At 42.9% G+C, this 27753-nt stretch overlaps 1 protein-coding gene across 13 annotated transcripts in view; it reads left to right on the top strand.

The window, feature by feature from the left end:
* OSBPL6 (oxysterol binding protein like 6) overlaps positions 1-27753 on the top strand; it is a 106080-nt gene that overhangs the window by 8982 nt on the left and 69345 nt on the right. For 7 of the 13 annotated variants that reach the window (XM_079977186.1, XM_079977175.1, XM_079977174.1 and 4 more), the window contains exon 2: positions 13876-13917. The exons of 1 other annotated variant lie outside the window; for it this stretch is intronic. The gene's annotated coding sequence lies outside the window, so the exon portion shown is untranslated. Of the gene's footprint in view, positions 1-11019; positions 11076-11894; positions 11965-13875; positions 13918-18492; positions 18515-27753 lie in introns of those variants that run through there. 5 more of the 13 variants (XM_079977179.1, XM_079977181.1, XM_079977180.1 and 2 more) reach the window with 3 other exon arrangements.

The raw sequence follows: 27753 nt of genomic DNA, 5'->3' as shown, positions 1-27753 counted from the left end.
TCCTCAGGACGTTCCTATTTTCATCAAAGAAATGTTGGAGAGTATGGAATTATGCAACCCCTGAGCCAAGGAGATAAGTAACTCTACAACCTTTAGAAGACATCTGAAGGCAGCCCTGTATAGGGAGGGTTTTTAATGTTTAATGTTTTATTGTGTTTTTATATATGTTGGAAGCAGCCCAGAGTGGCTGGAGCAACCCTGTCAGGTGGGTAGGGTAGAAGAAGAAGAAGAAGAAGAAGAAGAAGAAGAAGAAGAAGAAGAAGAAGAAGAAGAAGGAGGAGGAGGAGGATGCCCCAGTTTTCATTGGAGACATTTTAGAGAGTATTCCCCTTTGCCAGGCAGGAGTGGCTAACCCATGGGCTGTGTCTGCACTCCCAGAATGCCTCCCACAGACTCTCTAAATTTTGGCAGCTGTGGGAGAAGCTTTGCCGTTCCTTGCTTGAGCCTTTGCATTTTGTGGGTGTGCTTGTCTCCCTTACGTGTCACTGAAAGCAGCAGTTCTTGCTTCTTTATTGAAAGCTGATGGCAGCTTCCTTGTTAAGAGCACTTCTGCAATGCCCCATGTGACACTTCCAGCCAGCGAGATATAACATCTCACTATTGTTCTCCAGAGCAGTTGATCAGAATAGATCATATCCCTTCGTTAGCTGAAGAGAGGTTGTGAGTGGCAATAAGAAAGGAAAGGAAATTTGTGCACCTTGGGCATAAATTTATGGATGGTCTGGCTGGGGCCAGACCAAAATATCCAGAGGGCATCAGGTTGAAGAAGGCTCTCATAGAGACAGGGCCAACACTCTAGGTGCTGCATGGGTATGGGAGTTTAAGCAATTTCTGGATGAAGTAGGTTCTTAGATGGGATTCCAAACAGTAGCAGTATTTACCTGATTCCCCAACAGTTGAGTTACTCACGCTAAGGGGAGGCAGTGGTGTGGTTAGCACAGTGCATGTTCACCAGTAGAGCCAATCTGGCACTCCTGCCAATGGATTCCCCACCCCGCTTTCCTTTAACAAAATAGTGGCTAAATACAATCGTTTCAATTTCAGTGAAAAGGAAATATATGATTCATTTTGAAATACTAGCTAGAAAGGTCATGGTTTTACCCATTCTTTTTTTTTTTTTTACAATGGAATTCAGAAATAATTTTCCTCCAAGGCCTCCTATTTTTTCAGTATTACGTTTATATCTAACAGGTGACTGCTATTCAACTGAAACGGTTATAAATGGCTTCATAATATGGTGCTTTTCTTTTTTCACCCATGCCTAAAGCAGATACTGGTGTTTGATTACTGACTCTGTCACACTCTCCCAACTACAGATTAGGTAACAGATGGCTCAAAGTGAAGCCGTCATGTAGTTTCTCTCTAAAGATTTTGCTTGTCTAAAGTGGCATGTTTGTAAGTTAGATCTGTAGCAAAAAGTGAAGTGAATTACAACCGTGCTTCCAATTTTTGTCCTATCGGTCGCTACTGGTAATGAACTAACATTTTATCATGAATATTTTTAGTTCTTTCTCGCATGCAATAAATTCCTGACAGGCGCTTGCTATGCAGATAATGCTGTCAGATAATGCCAGGAAATCCCCCAGGAAGCATTGTAACTTCAAATTAAATTGCAGAACAGTAGAAGGACTTGATAGCTTCAAAAGACAGACAACTTCTACCTCTGGGTAGATACAGTTATATAGTGACTGTCAGTTGCTCATTCCTCTTTGTGCGGCTAGTTCTGCTGTATTCTGTTTCCTAGTTGACAGTTTTGCGAATCTCAGCGGTGGCCTTTGTAATTGATGCATGCACAAATTTGCAACGTGTAACGCTGGCTTTTTCCAATTAATCAGAGCAGTCAGAAAACGAGACCCCCGTTTCCCCTCCTGCATTCTGTTTTCTTTGCCCTATGATTGTGGCTCCCAGTGTTCCAAGTCCCATTTCTCATTTCCTACAATATGTCAACCAACAATAAAGTGAAAACAATAATTCTCACTCTTATTTAGAAAAAAAAGTCAAAACAATTTTGCAGCCGAAATAATGTGAATTAAGGTATACAAGATGGTCTTAATGCGCATCAATATTTTACCATAAAAGAACTGGGCTGAGTGTGGAATGAAACATTGGATAACTTTTTCTTTGGCATACCAGAGGAAGTTTCACAGCAGGAGGAGTTGGCCAGGAAACCCCCTCTGCCCCCTGATTGTTTGGAAGAGTGGAGGCACCCCCATTTTTTGGAGAGGGAGAATGGTGCCTACGAGAGGGCGCCCCTAACTCTGTAGCATATGTTCCTGAAATAATTCTTGTTCTTTGGCACATATTGACTCAAGTGTGGGATCTGTACAATCTTAAGTTTGTTGTACATTTTGAATGGGACGCGGGTGGCGCTGTGGGTTAAACCACAGAGCCTAGGGCTTGCCGATCAGAAGGTTTGCAGTTCGAATCCCCATAACGGGGTGAGCTCCTGTTGCTCGGTCCCTGCTCCTGCCAACCTAGCAGTTTGAAAGCACATCAAAGTGCAAGTAGATAAATAGGTACCACTCCAGCGGGAAGGTAAATGGTGTTTCCGTGCGCTGCCCTGGTTCGCCAGAAGTGGCTTAGTCATGCTGGCCACATGACCCGGAAGCTGCACGCCGGCTCCCTCGGCTAATAAAGCAAGATGAGCGTCGCAACCCCAAAGTCGGCCACGACTGGACCTAATGGTCAGGGGTCCCTTTACCTTTACCTTTTAATAATAATAATAATAATAATAGTCTCGTAATCTGGTGAACCGGGTTCGCGTCTCTGCTCCTCCACATGCAGCTGCTGGGTGACCTTGGGCCAGTCACACTTCTTTGAAGTCTCTCAGCCCCACTCACCTCACAGAGTGTTTGTTGTGGGGGAGGAAGGGAAAGGAGAATGTTAGCTGCTTTGAGACTCCTTAAAGGGAGTGAAAGGCGGGATATCAAATCCAAACTCTTCTTCTTCTTCTTACTTTTTGAATAAAGAAGCCTTGAAGATAAGAAATTCCCAGAAGTAAAAACGTGAGTTATTTTTTTAAGTTGAAAATGAATAGAAAAGAGCTCACTCTATATGCTAGCTAGAACAACAAATCTACTTGAGAATAATATTTATAAAACTTAATTTTGTTAGTTAAAAACACACACACAACAATATCTGGCAGACCAAAATTATAGCCCTTTCTGACAAAGGAAAGAACAGTCATCTGCAGTCATGAAAACTTTATTTCTTCTGCCATAAAGAGTAATATAGCACAGTACTATACAGTGTCTACTCTTGAGTAAGTCTAATTGTGCTAATAGGCCTTAGTCCCAGGGAAGTGGGTATAGGATTGCAGGCACAATCTAAATTACTTCTATCAAGATATCAGTTTCCTCAGTAATTGGTAGATTTCTGTAACCAGTGGTCCCTTATAAGCACATCTCATAAATAGGGACTAAATTCTGTGATAATTCGAGGAAGTGTGTGAAAAAAACGATGTTGCCATTGTAGCCATAGAGTATATTCGGGGGGGGGGGGGAACAGATTATTTTCCAGGTAAGTAACTCATTTGTAAGATATGATGAAATGTTCTTTCTTTATTGCACCCTTACAAAATGGGCTTTATTATTTCAGACCATTTGTGAGATTTCTGTTGTGAGAATTGGGATGTTCATTGCACTGTGAAATGGAAGAATATGACTGATCTTTCTCAACGCATAAAGGTTGAAGGACAAAAGCATTTTCTTGAAATCCAACTATTTTTGAAAGCATCCTTCTGACCCTGAAAATAGAACAGTAGAATGATTGAATGCATCCTGAATTGAGCAGAGAATGATGTGCGGTAGTCATTACTAGGGTAGAACTGTCTTGCCAATACTGGCATATCAGGTGGTTGCTAACAGTTGGACATGCTGGGAAGATATAATTGCTTGAGCGTTCTGTTCGATAAGATACATTCCTCTTAGGCTGAAGTCCTATGCACACTTACATGAGAACAAGCCTTATATTGACCTCAGTGTCACTTGCTTCTGAGTAAACCTGTGTAGGATTGCACTGTCAGGAAAGGGTTGGGACTGAATCTCTTGAAACCTTCTACAAGCTAGCTGCAACTTCAAATGCTAAAAAATAATTGCTTGCGCAGGACTGGCACACATCAGCCCCATATTTTGGAGATGTGGCCTTTTTGTATGTTTTCGTTGTGGTTTTTTTGCTTTGCTGTGTTATTATGAATTTGTTACTGTGCTAGTGTTTTGCTGTGTTATGAAATGGTTTTTGTAGCGTTTGTTTCAAATGCACCCTGCTACTTTGCTGTAAGCTGCTTTGAGCATGATTTTACGTGTGGAAAAGAGGCATACAAATAAAAATGTATGTATGGGGGGCGGAAATGTATGATAGTAACATGCTAGGTAAAGGTAAAGGGACCCCTGACCATTAGGTCCAGTCGTGGCCAACTCTGGGGTTGCGGCACTCATCTCGCTTTATTGACCTAGGGAGCCAGCGTACAGCTTCCAGGTCATGTGGCCAGCATGACTAAGCCGCTTCTGGCGAACCAGAACAGCGCACGGAAACGCTGTTTACCTTCCCGCCGGAGCGGTACCTGTTTATCTACTTGTACTTTGACGTGCTTTCAAACTGCTAGGTTGGCAGGAGCAGGGACCGAGCAACGGGAGCTCACCCCGTTATGGGGATTCGAACTGCAAACCTGATCGGCAAGTCCTAGGCTCTGTGGTTTAACTCACAGTGCCACCTGCGTCCAGTAACATGTTATAACAGTTAATAATCAGATAAACTTAAGGGAGGATTTCTGTGTTGTGCTTGTCTCATCGTTCCGTCCACTGACTTGCCAGACGAAATGTTCCCCTGCTGCGTAAGCAAAAGTCCTTGTGCAGGACTTTTCACTAATGAGACTCCTTGTTTTCTTCTTGCTGTTCCCAAGATGCGAGGCATTGAAATTAAGTAAGATTTAGTAAGAGCAGAGGAGGAATTCAAGTTCCCCAAGGTTAGGTCTACCATCCTTTGCAAAATATGAATAGCAGCTCTCTTGCTTCTTCTGCAAGTGGTTGTACACACTCTTGCTCAACAAATAGATCTTGTACTTTTCCCCTCTTACAGTACTCTAGCGTGAGGTACCAAAAAACCATTTCCTGCGAGTGGAATATACTTTCCATGTGCTGAATGTTGCCTTCTGCCTTCATCATAGAATGCTTGAGACTTCGCACTGGAAATGAGCAGAACCATACTGTGCCGTGTGGCCTACCTGTGCTCTGGTAGCTGAGGTGCATTCCCAGCTATAGGTCTTGCTGGAGTTCCTTTCAAGGTTGATGACAAAATTATTACCTAGCTTGGCATTGCCTTGTAAAATGCACCACTTCTCCAGCTGCACTATGGATGCAACTGCCACCACAGAGGGGTCTGAAGGGAGGTGGAGAAAAAAGCAGCTTGGAGGATTGTGACCATCCAGTTCCCACAATGGCTCCTTCCTCCACCAGATGTTGCCCCGTGGGCTTCCGCAGAACCATCTTGCCCTGAGCAATGGGGAGAAGAAGCAGGAGCAGATTTTGTACCAACAAGTTGCCTTGTTGTAATAATCCTATGTACCGTATTTTTCCGTGTATAAGACTATATTTCCCCCCTATTTTTTCAAGTTTAAAATTGGGGGTCGGCTTTTACATGGATAGTGCATATGGGGGATTTCTTTATTTGGAGTCCCCAAAAATTGGGTGCATGTTCTACACGGGGGCGTGTTATACATGGAAAAATACGGTAAAACACTTTTTGAAGATCACCTGTAAAGCAGTGTATAAATTACACTTAAGCAAGCAAACAAAATAAAATGCCTTTCCTTAATGCAACTCTTTGCCACTGCATCATATTTATGGCATACGATCGCCTCCTGTTCAATCAATAGCCTAGGTTTCCCTTCCTTTATTTCCTCTAGCTGTTGATTACTCAGCTTATATTAAAAATATTTTCTCTTTCTCCAACCAAGCACGATTTGTGAAATCCTCTTTACTGCAGACTGAAGCAAAACAATCTCTTCGTACGTGTGCATTAAAAATACTTTATTGGGGTGTCCTTTAAATTATTATTCAATTTAATTAATCAAGGCATTGTGCATAATTTCCCCTTCCCTTGGTTTTATTCTCAAAGCAAACCTGTGAGGAAGGCTGGGGTTACTAGAATGTAATCATCCTACAGTCACGCTGTGAACTTCATGATATAGGGAGGTTTGAACCAGATCTTTCACAGTCAGTTCAGCATTATCCGTTATGACATATTGCCTCTTAGAAATTGTTCTCTTCCTTGAAATTATAAGTCTGATATCTCACTAACATAAGAAAATCTACTCTTTGAGGGATAGCAGGTTAGGACACAGGGCCTGCAGACCAAGAAGTCTTCATCCAATCCTGGGTTCACATTCATCATCTCACAACCTCCACACTTGACTGTTCTACAGATAAAAGGGGTTCAACCTTGTGTTTGAAGAGTAGGATGAAATTATGGTGGATTCTTCTCCAGAAAAACATTTGCTGCAATAAAATTCATTGGTCTTCAAAGACTCCACAAGACTCTTTGTTGTTTAAAATTACTAGAGGGACTCTTCACCTTGGGAAATAACTTGGTTTTGCTTTCCACACTTTTGAGTTCTGTTTGTTCGGAGAGGACTCTGACCTGAATATAAAGCCCTGGTCTGAAGAAAAGGCATCTGTTCAATAATCTTGACGTTTCCCCAGTGTTGTTACGCGATTCAGTGTCCAATTGGCACGTCTGCTGAACCGATGGCGCCTGATAGATATGATCATGAGCATACATTCCATGCTCTTTGTATTCTCATTTCCTTTACTTGTTTCAAAATAATCGCAGGAGCTCAGCTGGTAGAGCATGAGACTATTAATCACAGCATTGTGAATTCAAGCCCCACATTGGGCAGAAGATTCTTGCATTGCACAGGGGGCTGGACTACTACATGACCCTCGCGGTCCTTCCCAACGCTACATTCTATGACTCTAGGAGTACAACATGTGAAAAGCCTTTCTTCCCCCTTCACGGCTCATTCTAAGAGTTCCTCAGGTAAAGGTAAAGGGACCCTTGACCATTAGGTCCAGCCGTGGCCGACTCTTGGGTTGCGCCGCTCATCTCACTTTATTGGCCAAGGGAGCCAGCGTACAGTTTCTGGGTCATGTGGCCAGCATGACTAAGCCGCTTCTGGCAAACCAAAGCAGCACACGGAAACGCCGTTTATCTTCCCGCCGGAGTGGGACCTATTTATCTACTTGCACTTTGACATGCTTTCGAACTGCTAGGTTGGCAGGAGCAGGGACCAAGCAACGGGAGCTCACCCTGTCGCGGGGATTCGAACAGCTGACCTTCTGATCGGCAAGTCCTAGGCTCCGTGGTTTAACCCACAGCACCACCCGCATCCCTAAGAGTTCCTAAAGTAGGAGGCAAAATACTTGTTGACTGTGTGTAACAGAACCATGGTAATATCTCCAACCACTGTAAATCCTCTGGAGGTAAATTTACTAGCTGAACCAGTTGGGAGTGCAGCATTTCAGAGGGTTTAGTACAAAAGCCGCTTGTATCAATGCGGGTTAGAATAGTCGCTTCCTATTTGGCCGTGTCACAGCTGTTAGTGGTGAGGCAGAATGGAGAAAACCCCTTATCCAGTATCCTAAGAGCAATGCCAGAGCCTGTGTAGTCTCGCTCTACTGCACTTCGATATCCTCTGAGGGGAATTTAAAAGTTGCAGTAGTAAGTGGATCAGAGCTGAAGGGTTCTGTCTCATTTGCCAAGTGTAGCAACACCATGCTCTTGTTTGCTAAATCTTGATGTTCCCCATTGTAAATCACCCCTGTTTTGTATCACTGCAGCAAAGATGCGTTGTTGAGATCAGCATGCATCTGTACGTTACTTTGGGGCTCTATTTCAAATGATAAAATCAGCTGCAAGAAAATCAGCACTCTGCTTATTTGAAGATTTTGTCCAACTCAAAAGCCTAATAAAGTCTCTTACTAATTAAAACAAAAACCACAATCACAGCAGAAAAGATTGTAGACCCAGTCTTCATAGGAACAGAATTATGCTGGACCATCACAGTTTTAGAAAATCTTACTGGAGTATTTTGGCTGCAAAATTCTTCCTTCCGCCTATTGTCGGCCTCATCGGTTTTTGAAGTCTCATCCGTCTCCTCAGATAGTTAATTGTACTTGCCAGAAAACTAGCATTGCCAGTGAGTGATTGAGAATAGATTGTTAATGGAGATATCCGTCTGCACTCTACCTAAAAGATGAGGGATTTGGCAAGATCTGAAACTGCAGTTTCAGTGATCAGCTTAGGCAGTAACAACTGCATTGTAAGCAGTTTTCCCAATATTGTCCTAATTGTAGCGCATAAGGATTTCTGGACAATGAGAGAAATGTTAGCGGAACTCTGTGCTCTTGATCACTTGGCTTGCTGCAGCGATAACCTGTGCTCAAGCGTCACAATTCAAGGGTGACCTTCACAGAGCCTGGGAAGGAAATCTCGTTTGCCCAGTGTCCCAGGATAATTAGGAATGGTTGCTGGAGCAACATAGCACACTCAGAAAATACCAAAGGGGCAACCAAGATGCCAGTTGGAGGATTGCAGCTAAATTGGTAAACAGCTTCAGGAATCAAATACTTTTTACCAGTTACAGTCACTTCCTCCTTCCCCCTGGCTGCTGAATTAAGAAACAGAAACAGCAAACAAAGGGGAGGAGGAAGTACAAGTCTACTTGCAAGTAAATCTTAATAATTTCACCGTAGCGTAAGTGTGCATAGGGCTTCCAACTAAAAACCTGAAGCATGTTTAATAACAAATCACGTGGGAGAGACACAGGCTAGGAAGTAGTTTGCAGCTCTGATAGTTGCTTCAGACAGCTATCAAATATAATTTGATATATTTTTGGGCTTGGATCCAAAATGGGGCTTGCTGATCCAGTTATCAGCAGCTGATTTTGGTTGCTTGATGACTGTGGTGTGCAAAACAAGGTCCATGCCTTATTACAAACACAAATCATAATCATAATTATTATTAAGACAAATTCAGTTCTACTTGGTTGTTGATAAATTTATGAAGAAGACGAAGAAGAAGAGGAGTTTGGATTTGGTATCCCGCTTTATCACTACCCTAAGGAGTCTCAAAGTGGCTAACAATCTTCTTTTCTCTTTCTCTCCCACAACAAATACTCTGTGAGGTGAGTGGGGCTGAGAGACTTCAGAGAAGTGTGACTGGCCCAAGGTCACCCAGCAGCTGCATGTGGAGGAGCGGGGACGCGAACCCAGTTCCCCAGATTACGAGTCCACCGCTCTTAACCACTACACCACACTGGCTCTCTCCAGAAAATGGTGGGAGGATTTGTAATGTCTTTCTTTTTGCAAGACATGTGAGTCCCAGGAGAATATTGCTTCCCATGATACAATCCAGCCATCAGCACTTACTCTTCTTCTTCACTTCTTCAGGTGTGACTGCAGTCAAAGGAGATAACAGAAGAAGAGCCACTGTAGTGTTGCAAGGGTGATTTATGACGAATCAGTTGCTGAGATGGTTCTTACCTCCCGGTGTATATAAAAGCAAGTGCCTGTCTTAGGGCTTCTCCACACTGGAGAGATTAAAGTGTATTTGCAGCTGTTTGCATTCCCACTTCATTTGTATCATCCACATGACGTTACCCTCAAATCAAGGCCAGTTTTAATGCTTTCATCCTGTACATTCAGATATGGAGATAATCCAAACTGCTCCACTCAGCATCACAGATAATTTATTTCAGTGTTTTTGGGTGGGTGGATCAATTGTCACTTTTTTGCTACTCTCCTTTCTATGTCCACTACTTCCTCAATGCTTTCCTTTATTTCCTTTATCTAGCTGCTGTGCTTGCAACCATTTTTTGGTATGCTCCTGAGCAGAAGAGAGAATTAATTGTTTCCATCCCTCATAAAATGGGGCAAAAGCGTGTGCTGAGAATTTACAGTGGCCTGATGGTGTGCTTTTGTGTACTCCCTGGGTGGGGATTTACAAAAAAACAAAGTGTCCATGTTGCTTTATTGGCATAATCAAATCAGTACATTAGAAGGCGAAGAGAAACAAGAAAGGGAACCTTTACTAGTATGAATAGGGAAGCGGGTGGCACTGTGGTCCAAAGCACGGAGCCTCTTGCGCTTGCCGATCGGAAGGTTGGCAGTTCGAATCTGTGCGACGGTGTGAGCTCCCGTTGCTCTGTCCCAGCTTCTGCAAACTTTGCAGTTCGAAAAGCATACTAGCGCAAGTGGAGAAATAGGTACCGCTGTGGCGGGAAGGTAAATGGCATTTCCGTGTGCTACGGGACCTGTCACGGTGTCTTCTTGTGTCAGAAGCAGTTTAGTCATGACCCAGAAAGCTGTCTGTGGACAAATGGCGGCTCCCTCAGCCTGAAAAGCGAGATGAGCACTGCACCCCATAGTTGAATTCAACCGTCCAGGGGTCCTTCACCTTTTTACCTTACTAGTATGAATGGAAAAGACTGAAGTCGCTTCTTATGTACAAATTCAAATACATGCGAGTGTGGACTAATCTGGTCTAATTCAAAAGGGGGAAAACTGGATTAACAACTAAATAATGCTTGGATTTGAACAAGCCCTTCCAATTTCCCTCCCTTGCTGCCTTTATTTGAGTCAGGACTTGGCTCTGTAATTTATAGTGCCTATTATACCGACAGGAGTCTTTCCTGGTAATCTTTAATGACAAGTTCGCAGACACTATGGCTAAATTATACAGTACACATGTGTACTGTAAATAACAACTGCTTCTCATTCATTCTGTCAAGGCAACAAATGATGGCATCTCTGAAACCTTAAGCATCTTTGCATTTAGTATATTTAGGCATGTTGTATGGTAAAAAGAGAACAAATACTCTTTTTCATAGGCTCATAATAATTATATTTCCTCATGCTGTTGTCCTTTTACTGTGGTGCCAGTCACGTTGCCAGATGATTTCCCAAGATAAGTCGTTGATTCTGTATGATCTATAAAACTGCACTCATCTTTTTTTATACGCAGCACCAATTCTCACTGGGTTAAGAAGATCAGCCCTCCCTGAAGCTATTTTTCCTGAGGTAAAAAGTTTTCTGTTTGCCTTGAATGCTGAGCAGATGCTGCTGCAGGCTTTTGAAAAACATGAGTTCTTACTTTATATTCATTTTTCCTTACAAGATCCAGTGGCAAAAAATAAAAATAAAAATATTTGTCCATATAATATAGCAAATCAGCATGGTGAACAATGATCTGTATAGCCAGAAAGTCTGAAATAGGGCTGTGCTTTTGTAAACAAAGATGTTGAAATTCTGTGCACATTTAATTGTGGGGCTTATGACTAAAGCTCATACCCAGTCAATAAACTTCTTCAGTCCCTGTTAATTTGTGTTCAGCCATTACCAACTATTTTGGAAATTAATGGAGGATCCTATAGAGATCGCTAAAGTTGACTTATTAAACATAATTGTCTAGCAGTTTGTAGGGATCTTTTGGGCTTGAACCCCAGAGATTAAGAGTCTCATGCTCTGCCACCAGGTTTTTTAAAAAATAAAAAAAAAAAAATAAATAAATAGAAATCATGAGGAGAAGATAGGAAGAAGTCCTCTTTAATTTTACAAAAGGTGCAACTTTGCCTAGAACTTGCACATGCTCAACCCAACATGGTGAGGTTGAGGCAGTTATTATACCCCATGGTGGAGAATTTTTTGTCCCTATGTGAGGCAGAGTCATAGCCCCATGGTAGAGCACACACCTTGTAAGCAGAAGATGAGATGAGAAAGATGAGAAGATGAGAAAGTGTTCTCTGGCAGAGAGCCTGGTTGGAAAGCCAGTCAGAGCTGATAATAAGAGGCTGGATGGATCTGACTTGGTTTAAGACATTTCCCTGCGGTTTGTTCTAGCGCCTTCCCTAGCTGTGTTTGCAGAGTGCGCGGTTTGTTCGCGCTCCGAACAAAGCATGCAAAACTCCTGGTAAGTGTGTTTACCGTTGCATCCCTATGGGGGACCTGGATGTTTCGTGTTGGTATATTACAAACTAAAATGTAAAACAGTGCTCGCATTTCAAGAGCTATTCCTTTTGCCTGTCTTTGTTTCCTTTGGATCTCATTCATGAAACTTTTAAAGTCTACAGGGACTCCTGAGATTGTAAATAGCAGTGAAGGTAGCAACAACACAGAGTTAGTGTCTACTTGTAATGATTTTTGACGCGTCATATTTTCTGTCCACTTTTTGAGTTAAGTGTTAAAACATCCAGGGTTGACTTATTTTCATATCATTACTTGATGGCTGCTTGACATTTATTCTGTTGTGCTCACCCTTAATGTGACTTAGTGAATTCTACCTCTTTTACATTTGATGTAGATAACTCATTTTAGAATAGTACTAGAAGGAGGTACAAATAATTATAATCCTCTTTTGAAATGGAGAAAACGACCATTTTAGAGATTATTATTTTTTCTTCTCTACTTAGTTGCGACTCATCCAGTCCAGCTACTACTACCTACTTAATTGTCTTTTGATTTTGGTGATCCGTGTTCAGATCTATTTTCTAAGAGTGTGTTAGAAAATCACGACATTATTTTTGGTATTGTATTATGGTCGTTATTATTAGACTGCAAAAAAAAAAAAAAAAAAATCTGCAGAGCACTTTACTTGCCTTTTCCTATTACTGTAATGGAAAACGGGCTCCGTGAGCCAGGATTCTGACCATGTTTTTTAGGCACTTAGTCATCATTCTGTATGCAAAGCAAGTGCATTGGTGAGTCACTGTCTTCCTGAGGTATAGTAAAAAAAGAAAGAAAGAAACAACAGCAGAGAAGTGATCCAGCATCTTACACAAATACTGTCTTGTTCTGAGTCACTTCTGCTTACATCATTGACAAAAATAACTTTGTGCAGCTCTAAAATCTTATTAGCTCTCTCACAAAATGCTCCATTAATAAATTCCACTTCCAGTGTTTCGTTACTGGTAATGATTCAGGATGAACCCTTACCCATCGTTTTATGGCTTGTTAGTATTAAAAATTGTGCCTTGGCACCTACTGGATTCTGCTGTACTTGTGGTACAGCATAATAGCAGTGCGCTACAAGTCATTGTTCAGCATGCAAAATGGGCGCACACTGATGCTGTAGTTGTGCAAAAAGTGACAGCTGAATTTGCACCCTGTAGTAAAGGTTGTGCCAGTTTGTGTAGCTGTCAAGCCTGATCTGTTCTCTGAGACAGACCACGGCCAGGGATTAAGTTCTGGACCAGAAAGGCAGAAATACAAAGAGCCAAAAGCAAGACAAGGTCAAAAGTAGGTAGGTAGGAACATTTTCCCAGGGCATTATTCGGCCACCTGCCCTGCTAAGTTCATTGGTAACAATGAACCGATGCAAATTGCAAATGCAATATTAGGCAAACTTGGCAGTTCCAAGGTTTTTAGCTTGGTTTACTAAAATACAAGTAAAGTGCATATGCTAAATTAGTTAATTCTGTGGTGCCACCAGGAAGTCTTCTGATGCAAACATAAATATTTCCTATGCAAATCGCCTTCTTCCAGATCAAGGGAGTCTGTGCCTGCTTGGTGAGTTGGGCAGACTGGGGAATTGACTTGGATGTAAGACCTTTATGGTAATGACTTTTATGAAGCCTGGTGTGTTCTAGATGTTGTGTAAGAGGCAAATGATGGGAGACTAGTTGCTATACGCTCTAGTTGAAAACCCTTCCTCCCATGCCTTACACCAGCTTGCCTTCCAGTTGTCTTTTATCCTGTAAATAAAGAGTCATCCTCCAAACAAAAACAACTCAAATGAAATGTTTATTAAACACTAAATTCAAACTAATACAGTTTTAAAATGGCTAATATTTCATTTCTTGCTTCTTCTTCTTTTTTGCTTTAGGTCTGGATGATTCTTCAGGAAACCTGAAGTAAACCATGACAGGTAGAACAAACTTGTTATGAATATCACATTTTCGCTGCTTGGAAATCAAACGTTATATGGCATTAAGAAATCTTCAGCAGAAGAGTGTGGTTCTGATCATGGCATAAGTGTGCACGGTAATGTGTGCAAGCCAAGGCTATGGTTGTGTTGTGACGCAGAGAGAAATGCCCAATTCTTCCCATAATGTGTAAAGACACGGTGGCTAATTTGGACCTCCAGATGTTGGTCTCCAGCTTCCATCATCACTGGTCAGCATGGTCTTTGTTCAGGTTTACTGGCAGCTGGAGTCAAGCAACATCTGGAGGGCCACAGATTAGCCACCCTTGGTTTCAAGCAGGGTTTTCCAAACTTGGCTCTCCAGCTGTTTTTGGACTACAGTACCCATCATCCCTGACCACTAGTCCTGCAAGCTAGGGATGGTGGGAATTGTAGTCCAAAAACAGCTGGAGACCCAAGTTTGGAAAACCTTGCTTTAGAGCAAGCACCAAATGCATCAGATAGCTCATGTCCAAATGTGCAAAAGGTAGAGGCAAATCTTCTTTGTGCGTGGGTGTGCATTGTTGACGATTCAGCAAGGGAATCCACATGCATAAGCAGGTTTTGCACACACACCTATGCTAGATGCAGGCATGTCTCTATAGCACTTGTAGCTGATAATTTAGTGAAAGCATACCTATATTTTACCAGTACAGTGGTACCTTGGTTTAAAAACAGCTTAGTTTATGAACAACTTGGATTAAGAAGGTTGCAAACCCAGAAGTAGGTGTTTTGGTTTGTGAACTTTGCCTTGGGATAAGAACATGTTCCGCTTCCTGTTGAGTGTGTTCCATTTGTAAATTGAGTCCCCCTGCTGCTATGGGAAAGCACCCCTTGGTTTAAAAATGCTTTGGTTTAAGAACGGATTTCCGGAACGGATTAGGTTCGTAAACCAAGGTACCACTGTAATATGGTACATGAAAATATTTTGTTAATTTCATCATGTAGTTAGCCTGAACTAATGCAAAGCAGCACATTCTATCAGCCCAGCCATGTAAGGCAAAGTAATATTATTTTGGTGAGATTTAAGCGGACACAAACTCAGAGACATTTGTATGTTTGCAGGGTTTATATTGATCTTATCATTTAGCTGTCACAAGAGTAAAGGAAACAAAGACCCTTATTGCTTATTCTCTGCTTATGCAATGTGTGCATGCATTTTTTATTTTAGAAAGGTCTGCTCAGTCTATATGTATTTTCAGAGAGTGCACGATATCACTAAATTCAACATCAAATCTCAGCCTATCTGACTTGTAGTAATTTTGTCACAATGTCTCTTTATCATTATCTTCAAGGGCAATTCCAATTAATTAAGGGTGGAACAGTAGCCTGGATCCTTTAAAAAGAACAAAAGCAAGGCCAGAGTGTGCTTCAATTTGCATTCATGAATAAGTCATTTAATTAGGATTGCTACTGCCTTCTCAGAATTTTATAGTAATGGAAACTGCTTCATGCATACTGCTTAGGCGCCAGCTTTTCCTTGATGCTCAGTACGGTATTTTCTTAACACCTCCAGATAGTGTTAAAGCACTGTGAATACTTGTGTGTATATCCAATAGGGTTTCTTTGGTTGAGGTTTGGGAGAGAGTGGGAAACAGTTGACATGCCGTTAAAGAGCTTACATTAGCAAAGGGAAGTTGGAGAAGTGTGTCTTGAAGATGAAATGGAATGCAGTCTGTGATCAAAGCCCCAATCTTTGTTTTGAAAGCTAAGTAATGATGGGTGCCACCCACTTTTATCAATGCACCACTTCTGTAGTACTCGTATTTTTTTTTCTTTTTTTTTTTTCTTTTACGCCTAATCCCTCTCCAGGAAAGGGGCTCTGGCACACTTTGCCCCGGCGCTCGCAAGGCTCCGAGCCCCGCGGAACCCGGCCGATCTTCCTTCCGAGGAGGAGACCTACGGAGGAGGGCGCCGGGCGGCTCCTACCCAAGGCCCGAGGAGGAAACCCCTCCGGAGCCAGGGGCACTTTCTTGCCGAGAAGTTGCGCGCAGGGCGCTGCGCGCGCGCGCCTTCCCCAGCCGCGCTCCTACAGGAGCAGCTTTCAAGTCCCAGGCAAACTCTGCTCAGAAGGGAGAGGGGGGAGAGGGAGGCGCCCTCGGGAGGCGCCCTCTGCATCGGCTGCTGCCCTGGCTCAGCTATACTCACGAGGTTTATCTCCAATAAACTTCCTAGCTGCTCAGGACAGCAACATACATAAATATATATTTGAGTGCAGCCATGTAAATATCTCAGGGACAAACAGTTCCGTCCTGGAGCCCGCTTACTGGGACGGAAATCGCAACGGGGCTTACTTTCAAGTAAACGCGCAGAGGTTAGCAGCCCCAACTGCGCTGCTCCGCGTGTGAAAGTTGATGGCTCAACAAATTGCACCGCTGCTTCTAGCCTATTTTTGCGCGCAAATGCACAACTGAGGCACAGTGCCATTTTCTTTTAATTGCGTGTGTGTGTGTTTAGCCTGTGTTTTCTTTCCTCTGGGTCATTTCTCTCTACGCCCCTCTCTCCTATTTTCGCATTGTCTGCACTGGACCATTCCCTTCTTTCTTCCTTCCTTCCTCCCTCGTCTACCCCGCTCCTGGCTCTCGCTCCCTCTCCTTCTCCAAAAAGGATCATTGTTAGTTTCCTGTAGTACTCGTATTTTAATGTTCTTGTCGTGGTTTCATTATCTCTTCTAGAAAATGCAAAATGTTTTCCTAGCACTGTGCATTTCTAGCTTGTCTCTAGCATGTGCATTTAATTCTGTGGGAGTCTCTCTGTGTGTGTGTGTGTGTGTGTGTGTTCACTTCCCAATAACTGACTAGTTACATCAAGACAGGGAACTTCCTATACTCAAATTAAAATGCAGACGTGGGTCTCTCAGTGGGGTGGGGCCACAGTTCTAGTTTCCTGGAAGCAGCCTTGCTGATGCCTTACTGAGAGAGAAAGAGGGAGAATAAGGTGGAGGTGAGATTATGGCTGATGCAAGCACACTGGGGAGTCAATCCATTGCTCCATCAGTTCATCTCCACAGCACTGACCTTTCTGCCACCACATCCCTTCCCCTTCTCCTCCCAGTAATGAGTAACAATGCTGATGCTGGGAAGCTATCATTGCAGTTCAGCCCACAGGCCGAGCTCCTTCAGGTTCAGTTTATGTAGATTAGTCCTATCGCACAATGCGCTTTACATAACTTCTAACAGCAGCACAGAAGAGATTCCTTTCCCAATATCCTTTCAAAGCATGATACCCATGCTGATTCTAATTCATGTTAATGCTTCTGAGCAGAGAACCAATGGAAGGTTAGATACTAGAGATTAATAAATCCAGTATTGAAATAAGATGATTTTATATATAACCCCCTTCATCTCCTTTTTTTTTGGTCCAGAACATTTCAAGTATCTCCCCTGATATTCATTTCTTTTATTCCCAACTTACAGTTGCTAACTCATCCTTGTGTGCCTGTTCTAGGATGCTCCAGCTACTGGGAATAGCAATGAATAGCAAAATTGGCCATATAACTCTTTATTATTTTATTTGCTCATTATTTAACAGTTTTATAATCCACATTTTAAGTGACAAATCTTGACAAAGCAGATTACAAGATGCGCAACAAAACATAACAAATGAAGCATAATTTAAAGACAACTTAAGCCAGTACAAAGTAGGCTTGCATAACCTAACCGTAGAAAGAGAGAAGACGCCATTTCTGCAGCTCAGTTTAGAATTAGTCACTGAAGGTCATGACGAAAAGGTGGGCCTTTAAAAACATTGAGGGGTGAGACTTGCCTAATCTTAATGAGGTTAACCACTGCAGTCAGTTTGCATGTTACATCTACATCTCAGTGCATCTTATTATTTAATAATATTTGCATGAGTAATAAGGGCTTGCCACACTTTGGATTGTCTCTCCAGGCATGAGTCTGAGCAGTTTTGGCTTTGCGCCACTGCTTTCCCCTGAAAAACCTTCCGTTAAAACCAGAACAAACGGCAATCCTTGGAAACCTGATTGCCATTTCTTCTGATTCAATGGTAAACCGCAGGTTTTCTCTGGGGGGCGGGGGTGGGGGAGGCAGAGCAAACAGAAATGTGAAAGAGCCCTAAGTTGACCTAACTTTCCGAGTCGGTTTAATAATAATAATAATAATAATAATAATAATAATAATAATTTATTTGTACCCCGCCCATCTGGCTGGGTTTCCCCAGCCACTCTGGGCGGCTTCCAACAAAGATGAAAAATACACTAAAATGTCACATATTAAAAACTTCCCTGAACAGGGCTGCCTTCAGATGTCTTCTGAATGTCAGGTAGTTGTTTATCGCTTTGACATCTGATGGGAGGGCGTTCCACAGGGCGGGCGCCACTACCGAGAAGGCCCTCTGCCTGGTTCCCTGTAACTTGGCTTCTCGCAGTGAGGGAACTGCCAGAAGGCCCTCGGAGCTGGACCTCAGTGACCGGGCAGAACGATGGGGGAGGAGACACTCCTTCAGATATACTGGACCGAGGTTTTGCAGTTGACTCCATTACAGTTCATGTAAACCTCCTTGAATAATGTTATACGTCTACAGGTTTGCTTTAAAAAGGGTTAGGACTTTTCTGTTGTGAGGGGTTAATTATGATGAACTTTTGATATCAGTTAATTTACATAGAATTGCCACCTTTACGTACTTGAGGACTTGTCAACATAGTGATGAGATAAGCTCTGTGTATTTCCTGAGATGGGCCTTGACATTTTGCATGCTGCAGCATTCACTTGATTGAAGAGCACTGGAAGATAGTGCTTCATTTTCTTCAGTGTGTATATATTCACGTGTGTGTTTGGGTGTAAATCTCCCCTTCTCTCTCTTGAAAAAGTCAGTAAGTTTAAACCAGGTTATTGACCTATATAGCCTGTAAAAGTGCTTCAGCCTTGTCTTTATTAAATATTTTGAGACTTCAGGCGTTTAGGCCTAGCACCATATTTTTCGCTCTATAGGACGCACCCGACCATAGGACGCACCTTGTTTTAGAGGGGGAGAACAAGAAAAAAACATTCTCCCCCTCTCTGCTCAGCACCCCTTCAGCGAAGCGGCAGGAGAAACGGAGCCCCTTCCATTTCTCCTCCCGCTTCGCTGAAGGGGCGCTGTGTAGCTCTCCCTCTCTGCTGAAGCCAGGAAAGTCTTGCTCTCCCAGCTTCAGCAAAAGGAACCCGAAGCCTCCGGAGCGTGGAGGGAGCGCTCCCTCTGCGCTTTGGAGGCTCCGCGTTGCTATCGCTGAAGCCAAGGAGCCTGCATTCGCTCCATAGGACGCACACACATTTCCCCTTAATATTTGGAGGGGGAAAAGTGCGTCCTATAGAGCGAAAAATACGGTAATTTGTACAACGATATGGTCCAGTTAAAGTCAAGCACCTTAATTTCAGTAGCAGAGGATTAACATGCTTATTTTTTTCTATTGAAACCAGTGGAACCGAAAAGTGCTTAATTTTGGTTGGATCATGTATTTTGTTCCGTAATATTGATGGTGTAAGAGATAGGGCTTAGAATGCAGCAGCTAACATTATGCATCATATTGCAAGCAACCCACGTGAGTAGAAATCTATTCTGAACTTCGCAGGAATGAAAGTGCCCTTAAGTTATTTCTGAATTTACCACTGTAAATTCAGGTACCACTGTAATAGGTGGGCTGGTGGGGTTCTGCTGGTGTGAATTTCACTAGGATTATGAAACTGGAATCTTGTGAGAATATTTGACAGCCATATTGCTTTCAGCAGCACTGCTGTACTGTGTCGCCGAACGATAACTTTGTCCTAACCTTGAGGGAGAAATTCATTTCTTTCTCCTTATCCTTGACCTTTCCCGAGACTTCCCTACAGCCTTTTAATTATTAATAATAGTCAGATTACTTTTTATAATTTAATAGTCCATTCTAGTAGGGGCCAAACATCAGCATAAGTTTGCGTGTTAAGCCTGCAGACATATATCAACACACATTATCAGGCTTGCTGTGTGGTTTTATTTTTAAAACAGTTGGTAGAGCATGAGTCTCTTAATTTCAGGGACTCGTACCCCATATTGGGCAAAAGATACATGCATTGCAAAGGGTTGGACTGTATTACCCCCATGGTCCCCCCTTCCAACGCTTACAATTAAACGATTCTATGATATTACTCTGATAAATTTGGTTATAGTATTTGTTTGTTTCCTCCTTAGGGAAGAAGCATGGGGTAATGTCAGATGTTTAAGAAAGGTGTGTCAAGTGGATTATAGAAAAGTTGTGAAATAGTAAAATAGGGCTCAGTCCTGCAAGAATTGTAACATAATGGGCAGAAGATGTTGACGCATGGAGCCCTTGATTATTTGTGGGTAATGTGTGGGACAAGGATCTCACAACTCTCAAGGAGCCACAGAATATCCACACTGGATTGGTTGTACTAACACATAATTGGTACAGCCAACGTAGACTGTCAGACTGCATCCTGGTCACCGCTTCCCTTCGAACACTTGACTGTTAATCTGGTTGTGTGTGTCTTGTCAGGGAAATGTGGGCCAATGCTCATGCACAGCAGTTCAAACACAGGCAGCCCACTGCTGTTAAAACAGGGGTTGGCAAAGTTTTTGTGGCTTGGGCCGGTTCCCGCAGCGGTGGGCCAGAGTGTGTGCGCACGCGCAAACGCTATTTCCAGCGCTCCTTCTGGCACAGAGGAGGCGTGCGCAGCTTCCCATTGGTTGCACGAGCTTCCTGCAGCCAATGGGAAGCCAGCCAGCGTTGCGAAAGGCGGTCCCCGCTCTGCTTGGCGCCAGTTTAGCGCGGCACACGGGAGCCAACTAAGCGGGCGGCGGGGGTCCATGGACCAATTAAACGACCCTGGGCCTTAGGTTGCCGACCCCTGTGTTAGACACACCCAGTTAGGACTCTTGATGGTTTATGCTTGCAGGTACCCCACAGGCATCTGCTTGGCCACTGTGAGAACAGAATGCTGGACTAGATGGGCTATTGGCCTGATCCAGCAGGATCTTTTTAACGTTCTTAAAAATATAGCCAGACTTTATTTTGTGGGAGACAGGGATTAAATTTCATGCAATAGGATGGATGCAAGTCTTTGGAACAAACAAGCAGGGCAAACAGCTGATGGGAGTTCCTGATCCTTTTCTACAGTTGCAGTGTTTTCATTCCATCAATTCCCTTTTTGTTTAAACACTTCATTACTAGGCTGCACTGCTGAAAGGCCAGTGCTGTCTGCGAAAGCCACTTACTTTTTTGTTCAGTTAGTTATTTCTTCTCCATAACTACAGTATGTGCTTAAAAGATCCTGTCAGCTCTTCACTCACTGCTATACTTAGCAATGCATTTGCAAAATGGTTATTTTACTCTCCCTTATGAAGCCAAAATAACGCAATGACTCAATTCTGTCCTGAATCAGTGTCTCTCCGTCCTGATAATCCTATATTTGTATTGGGTTTTGTAACAGCTGAGCTACTACTACAACAGCAGCAGCAGCAGTCTTTAACTCTTTGCGCTGCTTGCTATAAGGGCAGCATATACAGTGGTACCTCAGGTTAAGTACTTAATTCGTTCTGGAGGTCCGTACTTAACCTGAAACTGTTCTTAACCTGAAGCACCACTTTAGCTAATGAGGCCTCCCACTGCCGCCGTGACGCCAGAGCATGATTACCATTCTCATCCTGAAGCAAAGTTCTTAACCTGAAGCGCTATTTCTGGGTTAGCGGAGTCTGTAACCTGAAGCGTATATAACCTGAAGCGTATGTAACCCGAGGTACCACTGTAAATGTCAGGAAGAACATTAGCACTTCCTGTCAGACATTATTGTGCACACTTGCTTTCCTACCTGGAAAAGGTTTGTACCCAGGAAAAATGTAATTAATGTATAGAATGGCCCTAGGAATTGATGAAATAATGCATGTTGAATCCACAGCTTTTAACAGTTGGTTGTTTAAAAATGTATTCACGAGTTACTGGAGTTAGCTGGAGGGTAGAGGGGGTTTTGTGCTTGGGTGCTTCTTCTGGGCTTCCCAAGAACATCTCTTTGGCCACTGTGAGAACAGGATGCTGGACTAGATGGGCCATGGGCCTGATCCAGCAGCACTCTTCTTATGCTGTATATTTCAAAGTTTTATTCAAACGCTTGTACTCAACTTCTGTGGCTTTTAGGGCTGGGTGATATATCGATATAGCATCCAAAACCAGTTTGAAATCCGTATTTTGATATCAGCTTCATGGCAATATATCGCAAATCATTATGTGCGTTAGGGCTGAGCGATATATATATAATCCAAAACCGATTTCAAGTCCCCATCATGATATTGGTTTCATAATTTTTGACCTGGGAATATATTGTGAATCATGATGTTTGTTTGTGTCTGCTACGCAAAAATCACAACATGGAAAACCGTGAAGCCAACCAATGCCTTTACATAGCTCCATCCTTATTTGAGACATTGTGAAATATCAGTATATTGCAGTGTTCAGCTGGTGATGTATCTGGTTGAAAAACAGATATTGCCCAGCCCTGCTGTTTGCTTCTACATAGTTCCACCCTTGTTTCAAACATTGTGATATATTGGTATATCACAATGTTTAGCTGGTGATATATCATGATGTTGGAAGACCATATATGACCCAGCAGTTTTAAAGTAGGATTGTACTTATGGTAGGATTATATCAGACTTTTCTGCGCAGGCCATCTCTCGTCTTACAGCTATGTATAGACATGTAGATAATAATGGAGCTGTGTGTTAATGGGTTTTGAACCAATGTTCATATGGCAGGAAACGGTTAACAAGGTAAAGACAGAGCTGAAAATGGCATTGAGAAGCCCAGTGCAAAGTTGTTTCTGAAACCCTTTTGAGTAGTTCATGCGATTTTTACTGACAGTTGAAGCCATAATCTCTGATGACTAATTTCTGACTCAGCCGTAGATTTATAAAAATAAAGTCCAAGGAGAGACACTTGTCTTGAGGGAATCACATAAATTTATAGGCTGATGCTATGGGCTTCTTTTATCTGCAGGAGCAGATGTTCATGAGTAATTTCGGTGTTCATTTGGCCTTGTCCATAATAATTTAGAGGAAAGCAGCTACTGGTAATTAGAATGGAATCCATGTCCTATTGAAGTCAGTGTCAGAGCTCCCACTGATTGGAATGGTCTTGGATTGTTCTCATTGGGGCTTTTCAGATGTAATGCTAAGCAGTGGCTTAATTCTGAAACAATTAGTAAAGGTAAAGGGACCCCTGACCATTAGGTCCAGTCGTGGCCGACTCTGGGGTTGCGGTGCTCATCTTGCTTTATTGGCCGAGGGAGCCGGTGTACAGCTTCCGGGTCATGTGGCCAGCATGACTAAGCCTCTTCTGGTGAACCAGAGCAGCACATGGAAACGCCGTTAACCTTCCCGCCGGAGTGGTACCTATTGATCTACTTGCACTTTGATGTGCTTTCAAACAGCTAGGTTGACAGGAGCAGAGACCGAACAACGGGATCTCACCCAGTTGCGGGGATTCGAACTGCCAACCTTCTGATTGGCAAGTCCTAGGCTCTGTGGTTTAACCCACAGCACCACCTGCGTCCCTTTTTGCAAGAATTAGTAGGTCTGCCCATTTCCTCCTCCTCTCTCATAGCACTGCACCAGTAATGATGAACCTGTGACCTTCCAAATATAGTCAGACTACAGCGCTCATAATCTCCGACCACTAACTGATAGGATCTGGGAGTCCCAACAACATCTGGAGGGCTACAGGTTCCCCATTCATATACAGTGGTACATTGGTACTCGAACAGCTTGGCTCCTGAACAAATCGGTTCCTGAATGCCGCAAACCCAGAAGTAAGTGTTCCGGTTTGCGAATGTTTTTTGGAAGCCGAACGGACTCCCGGAACAGATTAAGTTCGAGAACCAAGGTACCACTACTACCACATGGTTTAGCATGCTTATGCCCAGGGTTATTTTCCAGCCGGAACTTGCTGGAACTCAGTTCTGGCACCTCCCAGGTGGGAGCCATTGCCATTATAAGAGAACAAGGTGAGTTCATGGTGAGTTCCAGGACCTCTTTTTCTAGAAAAACAGAGCACTGCTTATGCCTGTTTGTTTTCTAAAACTAAGCCAAGATTTGACACTACATCTGCAAGGCCCCATTGTGTTTGGCTGGAATTTGATAAAGAAAACCATCATTTCCAATATATTTAGTATTATAAACATCTCTTCAAAGGAAACAAAATTGCTCAATACACCGAGAACCTGTTAATTTTGAAGCTAGCCAAGTTTTTCCAGCTTTGCAGTTCAGAATGCCTTGGGAATGTTATGCCTAATAAATTTGGTTACACACACAATGATACATAAATAATCTGGCTGTTGCTGTCTTGCTGCTATAAAAGAGAACCACATTAGTTTTTCTTACATTTGCTTTTTCTGGTTAGCTTTCTTCGAATGACGAGCGCTAAAGTCTTTGTCTTGCATAATGACTCTGTTGCCCCTTTTTCCTGACCTCTTACAATTGGAACCATTATTACCTGCTGCTAACTACTGCTGTTGTTTTCCCTTATTGATTCTTTTTAAACATGTGTGCCTTTCTATGCTGCTACTGGAAATGGAATCAGCTGTTTTAGTAATGGTATCTCAGTAGCTATAATCTGTCATATAGACAGACTAATCCATTTTCTGCGGCAACAGTGTCATTGTTTAGAATGCTGGGAGCAAATTTTGGGTTCCAAATGCAACTGCCAGTTTCTGATCCCAGGCTGTTCTGATCAAAGCAGTTTAAGTTTAGGGCAGTGCGTTGCTTGCCAGCTAACATCCACAGAATTCTTTACTCCTACTGCCTGAAGTATGTCAGCGAGCACAATCAGGAGACTTCTTCATGGTTGCACTGTTACGGGATTCCTTCATTTATTTTATTCCACATTTCAGAAAGAATAAAGACGAAAACCTATCTTCCTCCTCCTCCTGCACCCTCCCTAAAGAAACAAAGCTAGTCATTATTGACTACATCTTCAGGTTGTGGTCACAACACAGGTTGTATGTTGTAGCATAGGGTCCTGCGGACTGGAGGCATATTTGGAAATCTAAGAAACTGTTGTGGGCACTACAAAACATCCAGATGCTCAGCTACACACACACACCCCACACACAAATTGGACAAAACAAGTACACACACCCTCACAATGACAAACAAGAAGTAGGCAACGTGACCAAAATCAGACACCCTTCCTAACCCAAAAGAATTTTTAAAAAGCCCTACTCCAAAAAGTGGAAGGGGTGCCAAGGCCAGTGTCTGAGGGCACCCTGGTGCCCATGAGCACCACATTGGGGGCCTCAGTTGTAGCATGTATTCTATACATATGGTCCACTTACACACATAGCTGGTGACAATTACAGTCTTGTGGCCTCCTAAAGACTAAGAGATGTATTGTAGCAAAAATTAACACGAACTGAAGTTTGTCTTGTCTATTTCATAAAATGCTGAGCTCCATTTCCAATGTCAGATTCGTGGCCATTCATTATTTTGCATACTTATTTTGCATAAGCTGACCTGTTTTCCTTGTGCAAAAAGCTGAAGAGCATTGCTGGCTTGTCCTAGGCTGTATGATGTTGAGAAACAAGCATGTGAACAAGCGCCCCAAGTCAGGGCTGATGTTGCTATGTCCTGTCATGGTGTGTCCTCGGTGAATACAGAGGCGGAGTTGGCATCAGGGGATTTCTGCTGCATCCAGCCCTTCCATTTGCCTCTCTCTTCTATTCTCTGTTGTTGTTTGTGAGTTTGTGAGCTTTAGTTTAGAGGGCTGTCTGCATGCAAGCACAGGTCTACACCCCAAGGCCTGTGTGAGCGGATTATCTTCATGCAAGATGGGATGTAAATAATAATACAGTAGAATAGTTTTGGGTAGTAGCCAAGTACTTTGGTTGAATCATAGGACTTTGCTATAGGCATTGGAACTCATGGTGTATTGCAGGTGTCAGCTAGAAGCATACATATTTATAGTGTTCTGCAGGCTTCCAGTATAAAGAGGTGTTTATACAGTGGTACCTCGGGTTACATACGCTTCAGGTTACATACACTTCAGGTTACAGACTCCGCTAACCCAGAAATAGTACCTTGGGTTAAGAGCTTTGCTTCAGAATGAGAACAGAAATTGTGCTCTGGCGGTGCGGCGGCAGCAGGAGGCCCCATAAGCTAAAGTGGTGCTTCAGGTTAAGAACAGTTTCAGGTTAAGAACAGACCTCTGGAATGAATTAAGTACTTAACCCGAGGTACCACTGTATGCCCATTGCATAGTCAGAAAGTTAACCTGCTGCATAGACAGGTTGAGGGTAGAGTGGAATTTCTCTAGGGTCTCTTACCTCTGGAGTCTCACCCAGCAGGAAGAAGAAGGTATAGCCAGGGCAGGTGAATGGTTGCCGAATGGGGCTGTGGAACAGAAGGGAGAAGCTGGGGTGGTTGCTTGCAGACAACTAAGCAAAGTGTCTTGTGGAGGGGTTCTTTGGGGGCTGGCCAGTGGAGTGAGCAGGAGGGCAGTTATCCATATATGCCTTTTGGGATTCAAGGTGGCTTAAAACGGTGGATTTGAAAAATGTCTCAGTTCGTTTGTTTTCATTCCAATTTGCAAAAACAAATGTAAAGCCTTTCCCTCTCTGGTGTATTGCCCTAAATCCATGGAATTACAGAGAAGAGGTTAAAATAAAGCAAAGTCATTGCTAGCTCAGTTGTATGTTGCAGCCGATAACTTTGCACTTCCTTCCTAAACTAATGCCCAAGCCATGTTGCTGCTTGGAAATATGGGTCGAGGGTGCTTGCACTTGAACGTGCTTCCTTTTGAAACGAATGAATTAATGCAAGAAGACACACAGCGCACGACCAGTTCATTGCGTAAGGGTTGCTGAGCTCTGAATGCGATAGCTGTCCAAGGTGTACGTTTTTAGGCGTACGTCTTGGAGATTATAACAGCACGTCTGAAGACTGGAGCAGTGAAAGCAAGACTGGAAGTGGAATAGGTCACAGGCGGTGCATTACGAAAAGCATTGTTGATGCTTAAAGCGAGTGATGAGATTGTCTGACCCCAACCTGCTATTTATATTCAGGACATTCTATTGGGGGAGGGTTACAATGTCTGGCCACATGGTACCCCCCACCCGCCACCAGGTCATGGCCCCTTGCAGTACGTTCAGCTGTGTACCTTGATATCTGTGGCTTTGGCAGTGTTTCCTAACCAGAGGCTCTATGACAAAATGTTTCTTCATGCTTTCCTAGGGCATAACCTGTTTTGTCTCAGTGTAGCACACGGAAAAGAAGCTCTGAGCAGGGGAAACAAAATGCAGCTTGCTGTTTTTGCTTCTGTCTCTATTCATCCGGATGAAAAGGAATATATGTATCTCCCCCCCCCCCTTTTTTTGCTAACGTTTAAGAAAAGATATGTTAGCAACAATATTTCTTTCAGTTGCAATAAAATATACATGCTCATCATTGTTGAAAAGTCAAGTTATGTAGCGATCAGCAGTCAGTTTTATAGAGCTTTGCATTATATAGCAAAGCGATTTGTAGGTTTCTTGCAGAAACAAAAGTTTCTTGTAAAAGCTGCCTTAACCTCAGAAGCCTTATATTTGCTAGTTTACAATATTGTGATCCAGAACGTTAGAGAGAGGATGGCAAAAGAACCCTGTTGAATTTTACAGACCCTTTACCAATCTATAATTGTTTTGTGATGTGAACAGTAGCAGCAGAGAAAACTCAAAAGTGATTGAGAAACAGACTAACTTCCCAGTAGCTTTCCGCTAGAAATGATATAGTTGGAACACAGGCTGTTCACTATCTTTATCCTCTGAAAATACCTTTAGC

This window comes from Podarcis cretensis, assembly GCF_951804945.1.
Source record: "Podarcis cretensis genome assembly, chromosome: 1".
Taxonomy (NCBI): Eukaryota; Metazoa; Chordata; class Lepidosauria; order Squamata; family Lacertidae; genus Podarcis; species Podarcis cretensis.
This window is presented reverse-complemented; position numbering and strand designations above follow the sequence as displayed.